We start from the raw sequence: 25,509 nt of genomic DNA, 5'->3' as shown, positions 1-25,509 counted from the left end.
CCGTTGTGTCATGGCTCGGGATCACTTCCATGAAATAAATGCTGCTTTGTTTTTGCTAATTGCACCCAGAACTGTTGAGTGTTTAGTTTCTACACAAGAGAAACAGAGAGAGGCTCGGAGGAGGTGAGGTAATTACAGGCATTTTTCTTTTCAACCTTTAGCTGTACTTTGTATGATCAGCCTAATAATGTGCCGCTGTCAGACATTAGAAGAACAGTTTGACGTTTTCGGAAATACACTGACTCGCCAGGGTTGTCTCTTGTCACCGATTCTGTTTGTGTTATTCACGGACAGCATCTTAATGTCCTACACTGGATCCCTTCCTCGCTCTTAGTCTGAGTTATCTGACGTGGGTTTGGTGAATCAGGGCCTTTAGAGGTGCTGCACGGTGAATTTTGTCGTTGTTGGACTGACTCAGGCTAGCTGCGTTGTCCCTTTCTTTATGCTAAGCTAAGCTAGCCTGCTGCTGGCTTTGTGTTTAAGTGTTAGTCTGTTTGAGGTGTAACTGCAGACTGACACAGACACACCATCGCATGAGAATAACTCTCGCTTGAGAGACACTGAGCTGCCTCCCTATAATATCACAGACACACACACACACAAACATGAGTTCACGCCCTGCAGTGTATCCCCTTCACCCTGTGTTAAGTGAAAGCCTTTCCATTAGCCAGATGACCGTCTGTTGAAAGACCATTTGTCCGCTCTGCGTTCTGTCTCTGCAGTTATTAATAAAGAATACAAAAGTCCAGATCTGCATCATTTGATTGATTGTATTCACAAAGGCCCCGGAGGAGGACGGACGTGTCCTTTATCTGGGAATGATATGGTGTTTGTTGGTGGATCGATTGGATTCATCAGGTAAATGTAAAATGCACACAGCTGAATCAACAATGACGGGAGGAAGGCAGGTGAGTGATGAGGACATGATGGGAGATACGAAGTACACATGTTCTGCAGATAACAATGTTTTGTCCACATGCTACATGAGACTGGACGATCGTGTCTTTTCACCAGTACATGGAATAAAATGAAGCAGCTCTTAGACTGCTTGAATGTACCAGTGGACGGTAGAAGACAAGGACAATTTAAAAACTGAATTCAATTTCAATTCAATTTCATTTCTAAAGCCCAATATCACAAGTCGAGACAATCCCAGCTGACACTGGGTGAGAGGCAGGGTTCACCCTGGACAGGTCACCAGACTATCACAGGGCTGACACATAGAGACAGACAACCATTCACACTCACATTCACACCTACGGACAATTTAGAGTCTCCAATTAACCTGCATGTCTTTGGACTGTGGGAGGAAGCTGGAGCACCTGGAGGAAACCCACGCTGACACAGGGAGAACATGTCAGAGCACCTGGAGGAAACCCACGCTGACACGGGGAGAACATGTCAGAGCACCTGGAGGAAACCCACGCTGACATGGGGAGAACATGTGGGAGCACCTGGAGGAAACCCACGCTGACACAGGGAGAACATGTCAGAGCACCTGGAGGAAACCCACGCTGACATGGGGAGAACATGTGGGAGCACCTGGAGGAAACCCACGCTGACATGGGGAGAACATGCAAACTCCACACAGAGGGGCTCTCCTACCCTGGGTTCAAACCAGGAACCCTCTTGCTGTGAGGCGACAGTGCTAACCACTGCAGTGTTGCACTTGTAAGTTGTGATTGTCTAAAGATCAGAATGTAACTGCGTAAAAATTTCTTAAAAACTGCACATGTAATGAAATGAGACAAAGATTTGTTGCACATATAAAACTTTTGAAGCAGGAAACAAAGTGAAACACCATCGACTCTAATATTGTTTGCCAAAACAGAATGCTCTCCCATAGCCTGCATCCACCAGTGCTCTGCAAAAGCAGCTTACTGTGCATCACACAGTGAAATAAGCACGCTGCTTCATGCACATCACAATGCAGCAGCAGATTGACAGGTCAGTAAACAGTTCCTCTTCCGAGCCTTATGCTGGAGCAGTTTCCACTCCTCAGTTTTCCGCTCCACATATGAAGGTGATAATTACACAGCTACATGAGAGTTTTAGGACCAGCCGCTGAGCGAGGGATCCAGTGAGGCAGAATACGGGAGAGCAAGTGAGACAAAAAAATCTGGTGATCCATCTCTTTCTAAGGCTGAATCCAAATGAGCCCTCCTGGACTTCTGTTATACATACTGTCATCATATGAAGTCTGTGAGGGCAAGTCTTACTTATTACTCTTTTCAAAAGTAATAAAATTACTTTACTTAGTACTCCTTGCCAACAGCAATTCAATGCTCTACACATTATATTCTCACCCTCTTTGTCACCCGCTGTGATCCGTGCACAGGTGCAGTGGGTCGTCTCCAGATATCACCAGGCCACCCATCCTTGTGTGTGGTTCCAGAACTCGTCTTTCAAGCTCTTCAGTTTTCTTGTCTTCCTCTGTGATCACAACCTTCAGTTGTCGCACTTAATCAGTCAAATCCAGCAGGCTCATCCTTGCTTAGTTCCTCTGACATGAAGTTCAGAGACTTTTTAGCTTCTTCTGTTTCATTGGTTGAGTATGTGCAACAGAAAAACGAATGTCTTGAGAAATTCCAGGTAATCCAGTGTCATCAAACATGCCATCAAAAGTGCCCAAAACTTAAAAAATAGCAGAAAATAATCCTGCAAGTTCAAATTTAATGTTCTTGTAAAGTAAAAAAAAGTTTACTTCCTGCTCGGATTTCAGATTATTTTCAGTATGTTTGATGGACTGGAGGAGCAGAACAAGACGACTTAGGACTCTTGTCTTGGCTCGCCATCACGCCATGAGCTCGACACACTCGCACTAGTGTCATCTATACTCTGAGAACGTCCTGACTGAGTGGGGACGCTAGAGGGCGCTAGGTGCTTTTCTTTTTTGCAGTGTAGTTTTTCTAAGCAGCAAAGAAGACAACGTTGCTGAGAAGGATCATGTTTTGGGAAACTCAGCCCCGCAGACCAAAACATTTCCTAACTGTATTGGCTCGTAGCTACATCGCCTAAGTGACAGAGGATGGAGTTTAACCAAGGGACTGTTAGACTACAACTTGACAAAACAATTGAACGGTACAGGAAACAAGCAACATGTCTTCTACAGTGGAGTCACTCGCTGTCAAGCAGCTAAACGTTTTACAACTACGGTACTTGGATACAAATATGGAAAATGAGCCAAAGAGAACATTTGAAGAGCTCCATGGTGATGTTGAGTCTGTTGCCCACCGCAGACATTGTCTGTCCACAACAAAAGCTTCCTCGGGATAACAACGGATATCACGTCACTGGATATAACGTTACTGAGATTAAAGATCTATAGAAGCGCTACGGCTTAAAGGGAAATTTCGGTTTATTTCAACCTGTCTCCTATCGTCCTAAATTTGTTTCAAGTGACTAGTGACATAAAAATAATAGTTAGTTAGCCGTTAGCCTAGATACAGCCGGGGCGCATAGTAGCATCAGACCTGTTAAAACGTAAGTGAACGGGCAACCTTCAAGTGCAAAGTTAGTCCTCTAAACAAGCTTTTTTGTCTATGTTGTCTTACCTTACCGGTGTGCTGCCATGTTTGTTTACCATCTAGCTCTGCTTTCCAAAGCGCGGCCGAAATATCGTGAGAACAAACAGCGATCTCATACCGTGTCTGAAATATCACGAGAACAAGCAGCAACAGCTGGAAGGCAGAACCGGACAGTAGCCTGAAAAGTTCATTCATTTATTTTATGAAAGATTTATAGAATAATGGCTGACTTTTTGCCAGACTTTGACTTTGTGGAGGAGGAATTTGATTTTGTAGAGTTTGATGGCCGCCCTTATTTATTTGAGCCAGAATACACTGACGAAGAGCTTCGTGAAATTGAAGAACAGAGGAGGAGAGAGAGAGAGGCGCAACAGGTAGAGGACGAGAGAGGAGGAATGGCTGCTGCAAGGCTGCGTAGCTCTGGAGATTGGTGGTGTACCTGTGAGTGCTGTGCCCCAGTGCCCACAGAAGAGGAATGCCTCTGTTGCAAGGAATGGGACCGGTTGCAGCCTTATTTTCAAGGTCTGGATGTGACCGAGGACGAGACACCTCCACCTGGAGTAGTATCCAGCTGGGCTTTATCTAGAGCTCGCCAGATATATTTCGGCCGCGCTTTGGAAAGCAGAGCTAAATGGTAAACAAACATGGCAGCACACCGGTAAGGTAAGACAACACGTTTACATGTGGTTTTCTATATGTTCTCTGACATTTATCCTAACGATATGAGGCGGTCTTTGTGGAAAAAAAGCTTGTTTAGTGGACTAACTTTGCACTTGAAGGTTGCCCGTTCACTTACGTTTTAACAGGTCTGATGCTACTATGTGCCCCGGCTGTATCTAGGCTAACGGCTAACATGCTAACTATTATTTTTCGTCACTAGTCACTTGAAACAAATTTAGGACGATAGGAGACAGGTTGAAATAAACTGAAATTTCCCTTTAATGTAACCTTACAGCACAGTGGTGAGGCCAGCAGGGTGACAGTGACTTCAGAGATGGTGAGAGACGTGTTTCATTAAGATGCTCTGGTAAGAATTGTTCATATACCTCTATCTGACTTGACTATCTTTTATTGTTTAGGGCTAAAATGTTTTAGTGAAAGGGAACTTCAGTTTGTGAAGGAATACTGCATGCTGCGTGCCGTTTTAAACCCTGGCCAAAAATAATGGAGGAACGCACCGTTTGGTAACCGTAACTGAGTTACTGAATTTTAAAACTAACACGTTAGAGTATTAGTTACTGCCAAAACTAACGGTGTTACTGTAACGCGTTACTGCCCAACACTGCTAACCAACCAGTTGAATTGCTAAATAAAAAACAAATGCAGAAATGTTTGTAAATAATTATTGAACTATGATTCCTGCCTGTATACAAATAATAATAAAATGTGATAAAATGTCCCTCTAATTGAACTGAAATAAATCCTGTGATGGATCATTGTTCAGTGACAATGATCACATCATAATTGGTGTCTGCTGTTAACCAAAATAATTAAACTGTTTTATATAATAATAATTCCTGTACATGTTGTTCCTGTGATCTGGAAGGATCTGGTAAAGTCGATGAGTGTGAGGGGGTCCTCTGGGATCAGGACACTGGAGTGCTGGGTCTCCTGTTCTGGGATTTTAGATAATTGAGGTTAGGTTTATTTAAGGTTACAATATTGTCCCTTTCTCAACTTTTTCTTTCTCATCTTCTTTAAGATATTTTTTTAATTTCAATTTCACAAGTGTTTAATAGATTAAAAACTCTGACTGTTAGTTTGCCTCCGTTAAAAAAAAATCACAGGAGCTTCACAAGTTCAACTTCACCGCTCAGATCTTTGGACCACGGCGTCATCTGGTGGCTGAGAGCATCTATTACATCCTGTGACTGCACCTCAGGATAAAACACCTCTTTATATGACTGAAACGTTTCCCCTCTCGTGGCAGCTGCATAGATTAAACTCACACTGCCTCCGAACCAGTGACATAAAGTGGTCAGCGTATTTGATTTCTCATTACCTTTATTACCTTCATCAAACATCTGAGAAGTGATTAAAAGATTTCATTCACAGCACTAATGTTTCTGTCACACTGGCAAATAAAAAAAATAAAGCCCATGTATCTTAGAGTTTACAAAATGCAAATAAAAGGGACAAACACATACAAAAAATTAAATGATAATATAATGTCAGTTTCATTCAAGTGAAAATGTTACGTTAAATTGCATCTTTCACCTTTCCCTGTTCCCAGCCTTCATGCTAACCTAAGCTAACTGGTTCAGCTTCATATTTACTGTACAAACATGAGGGTGGTATCAATCCTCTCATCTAACTCGCCATAAGAAAGCGACAAAACATAGTTCCCAAAATGTTTATCTGTTCCTTTCAGCATTCATTTGATCACTCCAACTATCTAAGATTGATCGTTCTCTGGAAGTGAGGCAAAGGTAGCTCTGAGTCTAAGTGTCTGCTTTATCGTCATAACCAGCTAACTTAGGAGCATGGTCGCACACTGATGAAGGACCCGGGCCACCCCAACCTGAATGCAGGGTAGAGGGGTTCGGTGAATGTAGAGTGGAAGGTGTAGAGGTGAATCAGCGAGTCAGAGAAGACTCTGTAGAAGGACAGAGTGCCAGCAGGCCAGTCCAGATACATCGCTACTCTGCGAGAGGGCGAAGCACATACGTCTGTTTCTCTGTTATCGTGAAATGCAGAGTAACCATCGTCAGAGCAGAACAGACTCCAGGACTTTTCATTCCAGCCGAGCCTGCAGTCATCACCTTTTCCACTCCTTACGATTCCTCTGTAAGTTACTCCCATGTACACTCCTCCCTGTCGTTCCACCTCCCAGTAACAGCAACCAGTCAGACCAGCTGTGCACAGCAGCTGTTTCCAGTAGTCAAATCTCTCAGGGTGATCAGGAACTGACAGATTCTTTGGCAAAAGTGTTACTTGTTTGTTGTTCTTGGAAACATAAAGCTTTCTGTGTGCAGTGTTCGGGTCCAGTGTGAGTTCACAGGCATCTGATGGAAACAATTCGTCACATCTCAGCAGCAGGTTCAGGCTTATTTTGTTCCTTATAACAAGTCATCAGAGTCGACTCAGTGATTACAAAGTACAAAGTAAATTTTTGTCTTTACTTACACTTCAACAGACCAGATTTCAACCTCTGCTCTCCTCCATGGTCCATCCTGGAGAAAGAAACAAAGCTGCTCCATCATGTTGGAAAGATTAACAATCATTAACCAAACAGAAAAAACCCCACGACTCAAAACAGGAGCTACTCAGGCTTGCTGTACATATATATACACTCAGCTTCAGTCCATTTTGTTGGCGTTTAGCCTCAAAAACAACATCTGGGAACTTTTATAATGAGGACTAGCAGCTTTACAGGAGCTCACAGACAACGATTATCAATGTGTCACAGTGATGGCTGACAGCATTAAAACAACTACAATTTGTATTTTTGCACAAATATATGAATTCAAGCACTTTCAATAACCAAATGTCTGTTTGTGTTTATTTTTATAAACCTTTCAAGACCTTAATTTCTTTCTCCACAAATTAAAAAACTTGAAAGAACTGTCAGGACCTGTGGGAACCCTCTCTGGAATAGCCCCGCCCACTTTTAAATTCTATGTGGAGTGGAGATCAAAGGAATTGAAATTGGTAAGTAGCCCCAGGATATCACATAATTTCAGTCACACACTCGTGTCGCATACTGAGTCTATTTCACAGACGATCCTACACGCACACAGTGAGTCCATCAATACACATAACGATGGACAGAAGAACAAACAACAGACAGAGACCAGCTGGTAATGCTGCGGGCCGTCGTAGACCTCCACAACATCACTACCATCAGCACAACAATGCCTCTTGGGGAGACCTTGTTGATGAGGAAAACCAGAAGTTATGCCACATCATCAAGAAGAAGAAGGACCAGATCAAGCGTCTGGAGGAGCTGCTCGAGGCCAGAGACAGGGGGTTCAGCTCTGAGTTCAAAAAAAGCGCTGAGAGAGTCTGTGAGCTGGAAACACAGAACTACGACCTCACATTGTCTCTCCAACGCCAAGAGAAGAACAGCAAGCAGCAGTTTGAGGAGATGCTCGCAACGTATGAGGCTGAAAGACAAACTGCATCAAACCATATCAAGCAGGTTTTGAGGCAGGAAGTCGAGAGCCAGGTACGGAGTGAGTATCAGCAGAAGGAAACCCAGATGGAAAAACAGATCCATCAGATGGGCGCTGAACTCCAGAAAATCCGTGAGGAGAAACAGAGTCTCCTTCTGACGCTGGCAGACGCACACACAGCGATGACCAGCAAAGATGCTGCTCTCCAGCAGAGCGAGGAAGCCTGGCAGGCTAAATATGAGGCTCTGACTGAGAAAATGGAGGAAAACACCAGGAGATGTGAGACGCAGGTGAATGAATTCACCATCAAGGCCTCTCTGATGGAAGAGCAAATCCATCAGAGAGACCTTGAGATCCTGCGTCTCACCGAGGACAACAACTGTCTCGCTAACAATCTTGCAGAGACAGCACAAGAGCTGACCTCCAGAGCTGCTGAACTCCTCCAGAGCCAGAGAGCCTGGGAGGAGACACTCCAGACTGTCAAGGACAACTTCTACAAAGAGGCTGAAGAAAGTCAACAGAGCTGGGAGTCACAGCAGACTCAAGTTAGAGTCAAGGTCGAGGCAGAGATCCAACAGAAAGACGCTGAGATCCTGCGTCTCACTGAGGACAACAACGGTCTCATCGAACAGCTCTTGGAGAAAACAGAGGAGCTCACCCGTAAAGATGATGAACTCCTCCAGAGCCAGAGAGCCTGGGAGGAACTTGCTGAGAAACATCAGGCAGAAGTGAAACAGCTGATGGATGAGAAGGTGGAACTGGAAGACCTCTGCTTGTATGTCAATAAGCAGAGGAAACGCTTCTTGCTGTTTCCAAGGAGGTCTTCAGATGACAGAGAGACCCAGCTGCAGAAGATGAAGAACAAAATGCAGCAGAAGGCAGCAAAAGCAAGAGGAGCTGAGAAGATGGAGGAAGAAATGGAGGCTGCTGATTGTTCAGCTCAGGCTGGGCATCAGTAGCTCCCATAGCTTCTTCCATTTATGTGGGATTTTCTCCTGGTGCTCAGGTTCGCCCGTCAGTGTCAATCACATTGAAAAAAAAAAGCTCTAATAAGAGCAGACGAGAAGGAGGAGGTAGAGGAGGAGGCAATTGTTGCCCAGCTCAGCCTGAGCTGGGCAAAAATTGCCTCCCAGAGATGTCTGTGTCTTCCAGGTAATGGTACTCATAAGTGCTATATCGTAGGCAAAGGGACACAGGCAAATCCATTTGCCTACGATATAGCACTGACAGCTTCTGTAGATTGTTATTATCTACTCATGGGTTTTCTCCTGGTACTCAGGTTTTTCCCGCCAATGTCAATCACATTAGACTATACCATCGTTAGTCCTAATAAAATGACATCAAATTGGAGTTCAATGTTTCTGTGTCTTTGAATGAAAACAAACTGCATAAATACAATGTTATGACATTATGGAAGGTAAAAAGTGTAAGAACTGGTATCTGTTGAAGTTATGGTTTAAACACCTCTGAAACTGATCAAGGACAAAACGATCAGTGTAATAAAAGATGTTCCAAACGGTATTTAAGGTGCTGGTTAACAACAGGAGCTGGTTCTGTAGTAAACAGGAATGTAGCCAGACCAAAAACTCACAATGAAAAGTTCATCATATATTTATCTGTCTGAGTCACTGTTGTTGTTTAAAGAGGCAACAGATAGGATTCTTTTTTTTTGACCGTGGGGATCAGAGCCTACCAGAGCCATACCTCTATGTATATGTAGAATGAGAAGGTGTGTGGACGCTCTACTAAATAAATGAGTAAAGAGACCGAGCAACAATTATCAGATTTATCTGAAGAAAAAACAAATAGTAATGCAAATAATTATAGCAGAATGTACAGTACCAGTACAAACACCTCACGGTAAATGATACCAGTATGCAGTGTGCTGTGGTCTGACCAGTCCATCATACATGTAATGTCCTCTGGGATAAAGAGGTGAAAAGACCATCCAGACTGTAACCAGCTCAGTGTTTAGAGATGTTTTTAGCCGTTTTGTGTGGCTTTTTGGAATCAAGGTTGTTTGAACCATTAAGTCTTTCCATACCTGAGATTTTCCAGTCTCCAGTTTGGATCCTCCAGTCCAACAGAGAGCAGCTTGACTCCTGAGTCTCCTGGATGATTGTAGCTCAGGTCCAGCTCTCTCAGATGGGAGGGGTTGGAGCTCAGAGCTGAGGCCAGAGAAACACAGCCTTCCTCTGTGACCTGACAGCCTGACAGCCTACACACACACACACACACACACACACACACACACACAGCTCTGTATCAACACAATGTGGGTAGTGTGTGCAAATTAACTGAGGTAAACTTCCCTCCTTCTAACCAGTGCATCGATATCCCTCCCTCCCCATGGATGTACGAGGAGAACTGGATACAGGATTAAATGTTGGGCCTCATTTGTTCCTATCAAAGTTGCCAACACATCCTCACTGCCAACTCGTCACATGTCCACGTTTGGTCATGAACTTTCCACATCCACATATGACGTCCAAGGTACCCTGGGTGTTACATGCACTGTCTGTCTTCAAAACACACTTCTGTTTTCACAGGAAATGTACAGTTTGCACACAGTCTCTTTCAAAATAAAAGCACTACATCAGTACAACACTGCGAATTGACTTTTCTTTTCCTTCAACAACAAAAACAATCAGAAATACTTTATTGGCTAGAGTGGTTAGATTTAGGAAAAAAAGAACTGAATCTCATGGGATGTGAACACCACTCTCAGGTAAAAGTCAGTGTTTGTTGGACCCATCCACCACCCATTCACCAACCGTCCCACCCGCCCCAGCTGGACTTTCGCTGTCTTAACTTTCGTCCTTGTCCCACCACATTTCCCCCTGACGACACCAGGTGCTGTTAAACTATAGCTGTGTTCGAAATCGCTCCCTATCACGGATATAGTGCACTATATAGTGTGTTCGCCATTTTGTAGTGTTGTTCAAATTCTCCGCGGTTAATTTCATTCACTATATAGTGGACTGTAAAATACCCACAATGCACAGCAAATGTGAGTGAACATACGATGTACCCTACATTTTACTCCCGTATACCACAATGCAATGCGGTTGTCTTTTGCCAGAGGAGGAGAAGAAGAATAACCGCTAAGAGAAAAGAAACGAATAGGATGCTAGCCGGTAACGTTAGCTCACGAGCTAACAATAGCCACTTAGTTTGCACGAGCCAGGTAGCTTGTAGCTCGTGCACTACTGTGGGCTATTACAGCTCACAATGCAGACACACAACCGTAGCTGACAAAACCAAACGTCCACACCATTGATATTTCAACATTTTATTGACAAAAAGTACAACCACCATACAGTTCGATCATTCTCAAAGCGCCCGGTTTGTTTACATGATGCTCGCCGCGTCCACTTGCGTCACAGGAGTATGTGGCGCAGCTACTGACGCAATGACGTTCAGAAAATTTCAGGTAGTGTCCGATATCTCGTTCAGTCGTTCCCCATGTAGTGCACTATATAGTAAACACGAAATAGGGAATAGTGAGTGAGTGAGTGAGTGAGTGAGTGAGTGAGCGGACGGTTTCGAACACAGCTTATAACGGCAACCGGCCACATATCATGCTGATGTTAAAGGACACCTTTTTTCATTGGTTTCTGACGCCAGAAGTCACTGCCCAAGCACCCGATTTCAATGACTTTGGAGTGAGACTGGGCTCGGGTTGCTCAGTGGTGCGTGAAGCCAAAATGGTTCAACTGTTGGGTATAAAATTACCCAGATGATCCACGGATTATCGGCACTACTTCCACACTACTAGAGAGTAACGACTGCCGAGCTCTGCCAAGTGCGACCATGTGGCTAACTTCCTGTTTAGCGCTCTGCTAACTTTGGATTTGGATGAAATGATTTAATGTTGCGGCTCTTCTAGACTTTTTCTAATGTTGTCAGACTAAATAGTGAAACAAATCATTTTGCAGGGATTGTGGCGCTAAAAGAAATGTATCCAGTGATTTACAGACATCTCTTTTGCCATGTAAGTCAATGGAAAAGTCTTTTTGGGTCAGCAGGGCGTCACGGAAGGAAAGACTGAACCATACACAGAATCCATAAACCAAAGAACAAGAAAGTGAGCTGTTACATGATCTTACCGAAGAGTTTCCAGTCTGCAGTGTGGATCCTGCAGTCCAACAGAAAGCAGCTTCACTCCTGAATCCTGCAGCTCGTTGTTACTCAGGTCCAGCTCCGTCAGAGTCGAGGAGTGGGAGCAGAGAGCTGAGGACAGAGCCTCACAGCTCATCCATGACAGCTTGCACATACTCATCCTCGAAAAGCATAAAATGATTTGATTTGGTATGAATTGATATTTTAAAGGTGACACTGTGTTATTTTTATTCTCTCTGACAAGGGTGCCTTTTAATCAAACGATCCAAAGGGATATTCTTAGCAAGGCAGTTTAAATTACTATGGAGACAGAGTGATGAAGCTGAGTCTATCAATAATAATAGCATTTACATTACTCAACAACAAACAAAAATGTCTACAAAAACGTGTTTTTGGAGTCTCTGGATGAAATTGGAGTTAATTTGATCGATGGATGCAGACTACACCAACTCAGCTCAACTCAGATCTATTTCTGAAGCACATTTAAAAACAACTCAATCTTTTTTTCCCTTCACTTAAAACTATTTCTTTAAATCTAAATAAATTGACAAAGCAATATTGAACATTGTGTCTCATGATGATGAACCAGAAAAAGACATCCTGTACGTCTCTGATGGGTCAGGAAACACATACGGTGCAATAGTGGAAATTCTCAATATGTATTTGTTACAGTCGAAAACATTGGAAATTGGTAATGATCGTGTTTTATGGGCCCAGAACAGAATTTTCACTAACTGGTTCCACCCAAGGGGCAAATTCTAGTTTGGTATAATGTAAAACTCTTTATCTCAAGATGATATTTCAACATATTAACCCCTCCTCCAGTGGCAGCTTAGTCACAGATATCAACCTTTAATGGCACCAACAGTAAAACAAAGAATGAAAAAGCAGAGGCCTGTTTCAAGTTTGGTCTCATTAAAGGTCTCGGTGTGAGTGCTGATTTGCATCACGGTTGTCATGAACAAACAAATTTGTATGTGCAGAAAATTGAATGAAAATATGCTTTGTAACCTAATTTTATGAACTATGTTTGGATTCAAAAAAGGGGTACGGGTAACCCCCTAAGTGCTCATATACATTCAGGACCAGTCGTATCTGATGGTTATATGAGATAGAGATATGCTATCTCATATAACCATCAGATATATGAGATAGAGATATGCCATTCTCTGTGTGATGCTGTGACATCACAAAAAAACTATTACTTCTGCAGTTTTCCCTGGCTTAAACCACAGATTGACTGGACCACCAAGTCAGCTGACCTGAGGGACCTGGGGGTAGTATAAAGGACCGTATTGCAAACAACCGTATTGCATTCATAAAGTACAGAGAGTTAGCATTAGCATTAGCATAGCGAAGGTTTTGACAGCAAATATGGTGGAGTGCAAAGTTAAAAGCCATGCCTCTTTTCAATGCACTATCTTTCTTACCTTAGAGTCTGGAGTGTACAGTGTGGACTCTCGAGTCCAGCAGAAAGCTGCTCCACTCCTGAATCCTGCAGGTCGTTGTTACTCAGGTCCAGGTCTCTTAGACTAGAGAACTGGCAGCTGAGAACTGATGCAAACTCTTCACAGCACCTCTCTGTGAGGCTGGTTTGATTCAACCTGATAAAACAAGAGAAATAACACTTTCAGACCTGATCACTCTATGTGAGCAGTATCGGTGTCAGTGGCCCTTTTTACACAGAGATGGCGCTACAGAGCCACTACCAAGTCCTTTCTTTATGCCAACAATCATTTTGTCCCTGTTATATGGTGACTGAGCTCGTCCTCTGCCCAGAGGGTGAGGAGCTCCTGAATCTCACTGTTTTCCCAATTTTCAAACATTTGAAACGGCTGCTGTTCTTCTTTGAGTTAGCTGCTAAATGCTACTCGCTGTTTTTTAAATCTCCTGCGGTTGGTCGCTCGCTTAACACGTCATCACAACGTCACACCCATCCTGCCCGTCAGTGTTAATTTCATGGATGAAAACTAGATGATGACGAGCTAAAAATAGATCTTGATAATAAAAACTAAGACGAAATCTGTGTTTCATTTTCAGTGATGAGACGAAAATGTTCATGGTGGACTATCGGACACTGAAAGCTGAGAACAGCCCTGCTTGTAATGATCTTCAGATGCCTGATGAGCGACAGGCTGGTAAAGTCCAGTAAATAGTCTGCACCAGGATGTTTGGGTTAGTGGGAGTTGTGAGCTGTAATTCAGTGGTAAATAATCAGCCGTGTGTGTCTGACTGTGGATGGTGGAGCTGCTGAATGGATTTGTGGAGTTTGTTAGTTGCAGCGGTGGCTGTTAGCAGTTAGCAGTTAGCTCCACTCACAGCCTTCACAGCGTCACCCCGCAGGACTCCACTCAGTCCGGACTGGAGAAGGTTTGTGGGTTGATGGTGTTTGACAGGCAGGTAGGAGGCTCAGTTATCTGTGAGTTAAAGTTATTTTGTTCGAAGAGAGCAAAGATGATACAACCAAATACAACACAAACAGCAGAAGCATCACATTATCTCATCTAACCTGAGAGTCTCCAGTGTGCAGTGCGGATGCTCAAGTCCAACAGAGAGCAGCTTCACCACTGAATCTTGCAAGTTGTTGTTACTGAGGTCCAGCTCCTTCAGGTTAGAGGACTGTGAGCTGAGGACTGAGGGCAGAGCTTCACAGCCTTCACATGACAGCTCACAGCTGCTGAGTCTTCAGGAAAAATAGAATATTTTATTATTTAAACAGAAAACATATGTAAATAAATAGTGCAACCTACGTATGTTGCTATGGTGACAATGGATACATGGAAGGCTTGAGCTTCTCGTTACACTGCCACCTACAGGTTTGGCATGCTCTTGTGTGTATATACACGGGTAAGTGTAAACGAAGATCTTTTTGAAAACGGAGACGGTGAAATGTCCGTTTGTGAAAATAGCCGGTAATGTGTAAACGGCCTCAAAGTTCTAATGAAATACTGAGATCCTCTGCTGTCTGCAGTTGGGACCTCCCCTTGTGTCTCCTCATACTCATGGCTGTGAAAACCTCCTCCCCAAAAACCAAAGTAAATATAGGGGCAAACTTGTGGAACAAACATCTCTTCCCTTGCTGTCCTTTCATAACCCGCGAGCCTCATGGTCAGGTATGCACGGATGAAGGTTTGAACTCTGACCTGAGAGTTTCCAGTGTACAGTTCGGACTCGCCAGTCCAGTAGAGAGGTGTTTCACTCCTGAATCCTGCAGGTTGTTGTTACTCAGGTCCAGCTCTTTCAGACTGGACGACACAGAGCTGAGAACTGGGGCCAAAGCTTCACAGCTTCTCTCCGACAGCTTACAGTGACTGAGCCTTCAGACAGACACATAATCATTACTGTTGGTTTTAATGAAAATGACCCAGGCTGTGTGTAGAAAGCAGGACTTATGGACTGATGATTGTGATAACATGTATTCTTTGATTAAATACATTTATATAGGTAGTATAGTACAGTGTCCTGAACACGATATACGACTTGCAGGGTAACCATTCACAACATCCCAAATCCTGACCTGAATGTTTTCAGTGTGCACTGTGGACTCTCCAGCCCAGGAGAAAGCAGCCATACTCCTGAATCCTGCAGCTTGTTGTTACTCAGGTCCAGCTCTCTCAGACCGGAGGATCTGAGGACTGATGGGAGCTCCTGACACCATGTCTCCGTGAGGCCAGTTTGTATTAACCTGGCAAAGTTGATAAAAAAATACTTTCTTTTATTTTAAGTGTGAAGCAAATGATGGAGCAAGCAGTGTTTTATTTTACACAGACTCAACCGATCCAATCATGAAACAAAAATGTTGGCATTGTACGTTTCTGCAGCCACAGATTAAATACATGCAATTTTGTAGCTGATACGCTGAAACTTAACATTTCAACAATGCTTTGGTTAATGTGTGGTTAGGTTTGGGCACAAAAACCTCTTGGTTATGGTTTCAGAAAACATCATGTCTGGGCGTAAAATACCTTGGAACTATCCTGGCAGGAAAAACAGTGACGAGTGGCTACAAGTACTCATGTTTGGAGGCTGGAGAGCAGCATTTTGATGGAGGTCTGCAGTGTTTGCTCCAGTGTGACTTTGGTGTCCCGCTCTAGTTTGGAGGACGTGAGACAGTGTCTCCTGTCCTCTGTCAGATAATGTCCCGCTCTAGTTTGGAAGACGTGAGACAGTGTCTCCTGTCCTCTGTCAGATAATGTCCCGCTCTAGTTTGGAGGACGTGAGACAGCGTCTCCTGTCCTCTGTCAGATAATGTCCCGCTCTAGTTTGGAAGACGTGAGACAGTGTCTCCTGTCCTCTGTCAGATAATGTCCCGCTCTAGTTTGGAGGACGTGAGACAGTGTCTCCTGTCCTCTGTCAGATAATGTCCTGCTCTAGTTTGGAGGACGTGAGACAGCGTCTCCTGTCCTCTGTCAGATAATGTCCTGCTTCCTCAGCTTTATGCTTCACTTCTCTGTAGAGCTTGGGTATGGCTGTGAGGGGGCGGAGTCACATACCTGGGTTCATGTGTTTTTAGCGTGTAACAGAAGCCTTGGTTTTCAGCAGCGCTGTATGGACGCAGATCTCTGGACATGAAGTAGGTGATGCACTGTGTTATTGTCTGATGGTAGTTGTGTCGAGCTCACTGTGTACTGTGTTGGTTGATTTTTAGCGTTAGCTTGGCCGTTAGAGGCTAAGGCTATCTCTGGATGGTGGCCTGTGAGGTCAGCCCTCATGTTCGTTATTCCCAGAGTACTTTATTCTCATATGACACTGCTGTAAATCACGTGTCATCACCAAGTCCTCCTCTCCTTCTGTGTTACAAAATCCAAAATAAGTCCACATGTTTGATTTACAACAGCATATTTCTGATCATCATCCACTGGACCAAAAAAGCAACTGATTTTATTATTCTAGTTGAATTAAAATGTGTATTTGCAAAAATTAATAATGTATAAAATAAAAGATCGATACTTGGCGTTCATGTATCGATACAATCTCGCCACACAAAATATGGCGACACTATGCTGTATCGGTTGTTTCTCTGTGTGTGAAAACGTAGTCAGTGATAATTCCTGCACTCATGGAAGTGGATTAAAACAATAATACACAAAGGCATCGTTATTTCTTCTAACCTGAGAGTTTCCAGTCGACAGCTTGGACTCATCAGTCCAGGGGAGAGCAGCTTCACTCCTACGTCCTGCAGGTCGTTGTTGCTCAGGTCCAGCTCTCTCAGATTAGTGGACTGGGAGCTGAGGACTGAGGCTAGAAGTTCACAGCTCCTCCACGACAGCTTGCAGCCACTCAGCCTGAAGAAGAAGTACCGTTAAAAAAGCCTAGATATTTTTCTCACTTGCAGGAAATACGATATTTATGTTTTCATATTTCATTATCTACACTTACAAAGATTTATTAGAGGCTTTGACCACTGGCATCAGCCTCAGAAGACCTTCCTCTGAAGCGGAGTATTTATTTAGGTTGAACACGTCCAATTCTTTCCCTGATGACAGTAAGATGAAGACCAGAGCCGACCACTGACCTGGAGACAGTTTTTGTGTGGACAGTCTACCTGAGCTCAGGTACTGCTGGATCTCCTCCAGTAGAGAATGATCATTCAGCTCATTCAAACAGTGAAACAGGTTGATGCATCGCTCTGGAGAGAGAGTCTTTCTGATCCTCTTCTTGATGTACTGGACTGTTTCCTGACTAGACTCTGAGCTGCATCCTTTGTTTGTGAGCAGGCCTTCAAAGACACTGTGACTGGTCTCCAGTGACAGACCCAGGAGGAAGCGGAGGAACAAGTCCAGGTGTCCCTTTGGGCTCTGTAAAGCCTTATCCACTGCACTTTGGTAGAGATGTGTGAGTTTGGATTTGCTTTTTATCAGTGTTGACCATTTGGATGTTGACTGTGGCTCTGACAGTACATTTACACCAGTGTTGATGAAAGTCAGGAAGACGTAAAAGGCAGCCAGAAACTCCTGAATGCTCAGGTGGACAAAAGAGAAAACCTTCTCTTTGTAGAGCCCTTGCTCCTCTTTAAAGATCTGCGTGAACACTCCAGAGTAGACGGAGGCAGCTCTGATGTCGATGCCACACTCTATGAGATCTGCTTCGTAGAAGATCAGCTTGCCTTTCTGCAGCTGTTCAAACGCAAGTTTTCCCAGACTGACGATCATCTTGCTGGTCTCTGTGTTCCACAGTGGATCTGTGTCAGCCCCTTCATGATATTTGACATTTGCCAGCTTGGACTGAACCACCAGGAAGTGTGTGTACATCTCAGTCAGAGTCTTGGGCAGCTTTCTTCTGTCACTGGTTTTCAAGACATTTTCCAGAACTGTTGCAATGATCCAGCAGAAGACTGGGATGTGGCACATGATATGGAGGCTTTGTGATGCCTTGATGTGGGAGATGATTCTGCTGGCCTGCTCCTCCTCTTTGAATCTCCTCCTGAAGTACTCCTCCTTCTGTGGGTCAGTGAACCCTCTGACCTCTGTCACCATGTCGACACACTCAAGAGGGATCTGGCCAGCCGCTGCAGGCCGTGTAGTTATCCAGAGGTGGGCCGAGGGAAGCAGTTTCCCCCTGATGAGGTTTGTCAGCAGCACATCCACTGAGGTGGACTCTGTGACATCAGTCAGGATCTCATTGTTGTGGAAGTCCAGACGAAGCTGACACTCGTCCAGACCGTCAAAGATGAAGACGACCTTGAACTTGTCGAACGTGCAGATTTCTGCGTCTTTGATCTCTGTAAAGAAGACATGAAGAAGTTCCACTAAGCTGTAGTTTTTTCCACTCAGCAGATTCAGCTCTCTGAAAGTGAAAGGGAATGTGAACTGTATGTCGTTGTTGGTTTTGTCTTCAGCCCAGTCCAGAGTGAACTTATGGGTTAGGACGGTTTTCCCAATGTTTGTCTTTCCCAGGTAAGGGTTCAAATATGTCTTCACACCTGATCGATGTTTCCAGAGCTGTTGGTTTCCTGGACGCTGCTTCAATCTGTCGTATCTCATGTTCATCGTTGAGCTCCCCACTCCCTCCTTCTGTGATGTACAGCTCTGTGTAGATTTCTTTCAGAAGTGTCGGGTGTCCTTCTTTAGGAATACCCTCAAACAAATACTGAAACTTCTTCTGTAGGTGAGATTTGAGGTTGCGCTGGCACACTGCTGCAAGACTTTCTACACGGACAGATACAAAAATAGATCAATAGCTTGTGTGCAATCACGTGACTAGGGATGCACCATATTGGATTTTTTTGGCAACATCCGATCACCAAGTCTCTTCTGTAGTGGATAAACATCATATTAAACATGCATACTCTTATCATGGCAGCCCACCAGTAGATGGAGACATGAACTTTTCAATGTGTGTAATATTCATTCATTGAGCAAAATAAGAAAAAGCACGTCAGCCGATTCTGATAGTTCATTTTAAGGGCGATATTGGCCAACACCGATGACGTGCCGATATTATCATGCATCCCTACACGTGATCATTGTGATGTGTGACAATATAAGGAAGGCAGGGAGTGCTAAATCCCTATAGGCCTACTACTTGCACTTTTCCTTGCTTTGGGACTCGTTAAGGATAATCTTATTTTATTGTGCAGTTTGGATACAGAGAAAAGAGACTACATAAAGGACTGGATCAAACTGCACACAGCAGGAAACTTTGTGGGTTGCTCTTTGTGGAGGCGATCGTCGTTACAAATTACCTCGAGGTCCTCCAGACCTCATACTAACATTACTCAGCTAGTGAGGAAGCGTACAAGACTAGCAGGCTGTAAATATAAGAACCAGGACTCATTTCCATGATTTAGGAACATATCAGCACCACTCTATTAGTGGATGGGATAGAAAAGTTTTTTAAAAACACGAGTGAATGTACCTTATAGACCCTTTTACTGTTAGTAAACAGTATGACGGTTTTTAGTGGGCGGGGCTTAACGGGGGGCAAAACAAACACTCTGGACACTCTGTCTGTGGAGACGGAGCAGCAGAGCGCTGAGTGGAGTGAATGTGTGATTAACTTAACCGCTGGTTCATTCATGTAGAAATATAACGCTGCGTTTCTTCCACCAACAGGGCTCTCATTTTAGTGTAGAGCGTCAGACTGAATTTACCAACGCACCATGTCAGGTCACTCACTCTCCGGGACCGCCAGTGTTACTTGAATAAGTAAACACTGAGCAACGGGACCAGACTGGCCGACCCGTATGCTCTCACTCAGTGGATGGATGATGTCACAGGAAGCCAATCTTACAAAGGAGGACCACACTTGTTTGTTTTGCTATGGAAGCTAACGTTAGCTAATGTGCTAAAAAGTTAGCGTTGCAGAGAAATCCAATCTTCCTCTTAATCCCTCCCCAGTTTCTGATGAGGTGGACATGATAACCCTTAATACACATAACCTTATTCATCCCTACAACAGGAAATACTTTTTCCCTAACCTGATATGAAGTGTGCGCTGCACATGTGAGCATTTTTGATGATGGCCTCCGTCCAGTCCTTTGGTCTTATCACATTTAACCATAGTTGTCTTTGTTTTTGTTGACGGGCAGTGGCGGCTGGTTTTGAGCCATGACTCCTTCTATTCTGGCTCCCAATAACACAACAAGACAAACACATTTTAACACTCCTATGGAGCCTACAGCCCTGTGGGGGAGAGGCAGCTGCACCTCCAGCTGATAGCATGATGTCACTGTGATGTCGGCCCTAAAGGGTCTATTGCATACTTACATACAACTTAATTTTTGTGCCAATTATAAAGGCAACAGGTAACAATTGAAGAACATACCTGTACAACACATCACTGTAGTTGTACATATGCTCTAGTCTGCATCATAACCAGGACAGTGGTACCAATACTGAGACGGTAAATACAGATACACACATGGACACACAAACACACTCACACATTCATTACAATATATTAAACCTCTCTCACTGTTGTGCAGGGTGTCAGCCAGCTCCTCCTGCTTCATACTCCTCAGAAAGTGAACCGTAATCTTCAAAAATGCCTCTCTGCTGCTCCTCTGTCGTTCCTCCTCCTCACTGTCCACCACCTCCTCTTCCTCACACTGCCACTCAAAGCGCTCAGTGTGATCTGCACTCAGAGCCGTCCGGTACTTCTTCAGCTCACTCTTTACAAACGAGACCATGTTCTCCTCGAGCACCTTCAACAGATTGACATAGAAATACAACTTTTAATCCAGATCTTACTGTGTTTAACTTTTGGTTCTACTTTTAGGTGCAGGAAAAACTTCTGCAGTTTGATAAGTACATCTCATCTGCTATTCTGAGGTGTTGGTAAAAATTTGTGGGTGTGATTCAGAGATGTCTGCTACATACAGGAGCATATTTATCTGTCATGGATTCACAGTGCTCTAAAGGGGGCATTTAAATTTGAAAGTGTAGTTGTTGCACATTTACACACCATAAATATGGAGGTCAGGTCTTCTTGATACTTCCGGGGAGGTTGATCACTGGAAACCTTTAACATCTCCTGATGAACTCTGTCAAGAGAGCATTGAGTTTTAAGGTTCTGTGTGTAACCTTCAGAAAATCACTGTTACTAATGACACCTTTGACTGTAGAGTGAACTGCAAGCAGCATCCTGTTGCTCATAGGTGTGAACAAGCACCTGGGCATCAGGCGAAACAGTGACATGACAAAGAGATTGAGGGTGTCTGAGCAGCATCACGTATAAAGTATAATCATATTCAAAATAACATTACTTGTTTGGACCATTGGCTCCATGACAGAAGTAGTTTGCCTTTTGCAAATGACTTTATCAGCTGATGTTACTAGGCAACCAAAGGCAGATCCACACTGCGTGGCTAAGTTAGGCCCCCAGAGCGTCTGAGAGCACTTTGGAGGCTCAGCTGAGACGCTCTGCTCTAAATGAGAGCACTGTTCGAAGAAACAGAGTGTCCTGTTTCTACATGAATTAACAAGCATTTAGTTTAGGCTGCTGTCAGCCTTAGAGTGGTCTCCTCTGGTCTGAATCAGGGACTCATGTTGTTCAAAAGTTGTATAAATGCCTAGAGTTGGTTCATGTACTCACGGCAGCATTTACGAACCGCATCAGAGTTCGTTTGTAACCGAACTGAGACCACCTCTTCAAGAAGGTCTCGGTCCGGTTGTTTTGGTGCACACCTGAGTGTGATTGCTGTGTTTACACCTGCCCAAACGAACCGCACTGAGGGGGCAAATGAACTTGAGTTTGTTTGAACTGAACCAAACATATCGGAGGTATTGTAATAATTTTTTTCTGACTTAAGTCCTTTTTTAACAACATTAATTATTATGACTGGAAAACACCACTCGAAATAAATAATTGACTTCAAGATAAACAGCAGCAGCGTCCTGGAGTCAGACCTTCACTTAGCAACCTGTAGCAACCCAAATTCAGCCAGAGCAAGACCCAACACCAGGGGTCTGATCCCGGACTGTCCTGACTCCCAGCTGGATCAGCAAACTCTCTATTGCTAATTAGCAGATTTACAGAGATATTGTTATTTTTTTTTCTGTCTGAAAGTCTTTTTTTATGACATAAATTATTACAACTGGAAAATTAGCATTTTCCTAGTGTTTTTCTTAGAGCTACCATCTTTCCCACCTGACGTAAAGTTCTTCTTTGATGTCACACCTCTTTGTGTGGACTTACCTTTCTTGAGAAAAATGCTGTTGAAAAGCGAGTGGTGTTCCCATGGACTCGTTACTCTTCATGGACACACAGCTGGGTGTCGGGGGGTCTGCTCTCTCCTGCTGCATTTTCCTTTGGAACAACACAGACAGAACTTTGTCACTGCATCATGACGATGGCGTAACTTCAGCGCTGAACTCTGACAGGACAGTCAGAGACACACACAGATCTTTGTGTCACCTTTTAGCTGTGGTCTGACTGTCATGGCTCTGCGGCAAAGTCAGTCTGGAGGGAGAGACTCCCCCCTCTCTGTCCTCTGCAGACTGACTCATGGCTCAGCGTCGACCTTTAAGAAAGTATAGTTAACCTGCTGTGTTACACAAAACTGTTTGGTTAAAAAGGGAGTCGATTTTATTGTGGGTTTTTTTTTGCACTGGTCAAATGTAACTCAGCCACTGGAGCTGCTCTGATTTCTTCACACATACCTAATGAATAAAATAATGAGATAAGACATCCTGCTCGTCTTGTACTGGTCATTTTGTGGAACACACAAAGTCATTTTTTGTGTTGGTGTTTTTGTATTTAAAAAGCTTGTAGGTTATTAGTCATTTAAAAATCAAAAAATTAAAAAAAAAAGGCAAAAGATTTGAGTCAACGTTTAGCTAGCAAGCTAAAGCGGTGTGGTAGCTAGCTTAACATGTTTGTCAAGAGGTCAGTAGGGGACGGTTGTCACGTGTGAAAGTTCAGAAGGACAGTCAGCATAACATGTTATAGTCCATATGGTCTCAGGTGTTTTTGATAAGAGACACACACACACACACACACACACACACACACACACACAATGTTGCTCTAGTTCCTCATTAAGCGGGATTTATAGTTGTGTGGCAGACCCTACGCAAGTCATCCACACTGTTGTGAGCATTTATACCTGTGCGGTGGTGTGTCTGTGTCACTCTGCAGTTACACCTCCAAAACACTAGTCAGCGGTGGAGTTTCTGTGAAGAGCTGTAAAGTTTAGTTGATTCAAAACACACATTAAACACACATTAAACATGGCTTAATAGAGACAGTTTCAAACACAAATCAGCTTCACTATAACTCGCAGCATTCACAGACAAACACTTGTCTTTATCTGGACACATTTTCCCCACAAATACAACATGCTAACATTATTAGCACAAGCCCATGGCATTTTACATTGTATAATTTAGCCTAGCAGCTAGCAAACTTTTCCTCTACTCATATGAAGCCAGGGACAACAGCAACATTTAACAAAGGTAACGTTACAAAATTCGGCTCCATAACAGCTCATAAGGTTCACTGACAAAACAACTGTCTTATACTAAACACGTTTTCCAAACAAATATAACATGCTAACATTATTAGCACAAGCCTATGGCATTTTACATTGTATAAATTAGCCTAGCAGCTAGCAGACTTTTCCTCTACTCATATGAAGCCAGGGACAACAGCAACATTTAACAAAGGTAACGTTACAAAATTCAGCTCCGTTACAACTCACAAGGTTCACTGACAAAACAACTGTCTTGAAGTCCATTCTCATTGAGGGCGCGTATTATTCTTGCAGAAAATTATAAGCTGATTTCTTGTGGAAGTTTGCACACTGGGGCGGAACTTTTGTGCAGTGAAAAAAGTTTACACAGCTGGGCCAATTAAATTGTTTGTTTATAGTGACGTCATGCAGACCCAGGAGAGTCCAAAATCCAGTCAGGCAGGACAGTACGGGAGAAAGGTTGATAAACCTTGTTTCACAGCACCCCGTCCTTTTTGATAAAAGACGGGATGATTTTATGAACAATGAATCAAAGGACAACGTCTGGCAGTCCATTAGTGGCTGCAGTGAGAGTGGTAAGTGCTAAAGAAAGTTGATGTTGACGCTTGTTAAACGTTAGCTTGCTAGCTCGCTGCTGCTGCTGCTACTCTCGTCCACACCCGTTCACACTGCACAGACTTGGAACACAACAATGCAAAATTCCGCACCGTGTCCGTACCACGTCTGTGTGTATAGTTTAAATGCGGAAAAGCGATGTGTGAATATTCCACAAATCTGTCCCGCATTTCCGCATCACAGTAGTGAGAATGAACCTTTAATACTAAACACGTTTCCCAAACAAATACAACATGCTAACGTTATTAGCACAAGCCTATGGCATTTTACATTGTATAAATTAGCCTAGCGATGAGCAGAGATTTCCTCTGCTCATATGAAGCCAGGATAAATCACACACAAGACTCAAAATGCTATTTTTGTGGAGGCTTTATTGTCTTCACAATTTATTGTTTCTTATCTGTGAAATTAAAGTAAATCAAAGCTTTGTTTCCACAGAGGGAAATGGTTTCAGCTTACAGAGACAGACAGGTCTGTGTTGCCACGACGTGTTGGCGTAGGCTCTACGTCAGCGTGGAACCTATGCCGCAGCTATGGCATTGATTCAAGGCAGAAGTATGAATTCTCTATTAGAAAACAACGTTGTATCTAAACAGTTACTTTAACCTCGGCTGTTTGACATTTTAACACAAGTTGCAGAGGATGATTCAAACAAACAATCACATGGTTCAAATTCATGGTTTAAATACAAGGGGCACTGATGAGTACTATTATAGAGGTGCTATTCATTTCAAGACTTATTTGGTGTTTCTATCTTAAAAAATAAAAAAGTTACACATTTTTTTTCTGAGACCCCATATTTAACAGTAGGGACAACCAACCCCATCATGGGGTCTCAGGGTGTCTTTGATGGTTCATTACTTCTTGTTACAATAAGTTGTAAAAATGAACGGGACACCCATTTCAACCCGAGGCCTGAAGCTTTTATTTAATGTAGGAATGACTGTTGAAAGATGTTTTAATGATGAGCAATTCACACAAGAGTAAAAACTGTGACAACCAACCCCAGTCCCCCCAACCACTGACATCTCAGAAAATAAGAGCCCAATACAGAAATATTCATATTTGCATTTGCAGCTCTAAAGGCATGCAGTCATACATATATATATATATATATATATATATATATATATATAGTACAGACTAACTTCAACTTTTACATACCTCAAAATCTGTCCAGATCACACAGTAGAAACATTTCACCAGCAGCATGTTG

General features: G+C 43.4%; 1 pseudogene; it reads right to left on the bottom strand.

Moving 5' to 3' along the window:
- Positions 1-5,519: 5,519 nt before the first annotated feature.
- On the bottom strand, positions 5,520-23,562 carry LOC125879273 (NACHT, LRR and PYD domains-containing protein 12-like; annotated as a pseudogene).
- Between the last annotated feature and the right edge of the window lie 1,947 nt (positions 23,563-25,509).

Source organism: Epinephelus fuscoguttatus, linkage group LG19 (assembly GCF_011397635.1).
Source record: "Epinephelus fuscoguttatus linkage group LG19, E.fuscoguttatus.final_Chr_v1".
NCBI classification, from domain to species: domain Eukaryota; kingdom Metazoa; phylum Chordata; class Actinopteri; order Perciformes; family Serranidae; genus Epinephelus; species Epinephelus fuscoguttatus.
This window is presented reverse-complemented; position numbering and strand designations above follow the sequence as displayed.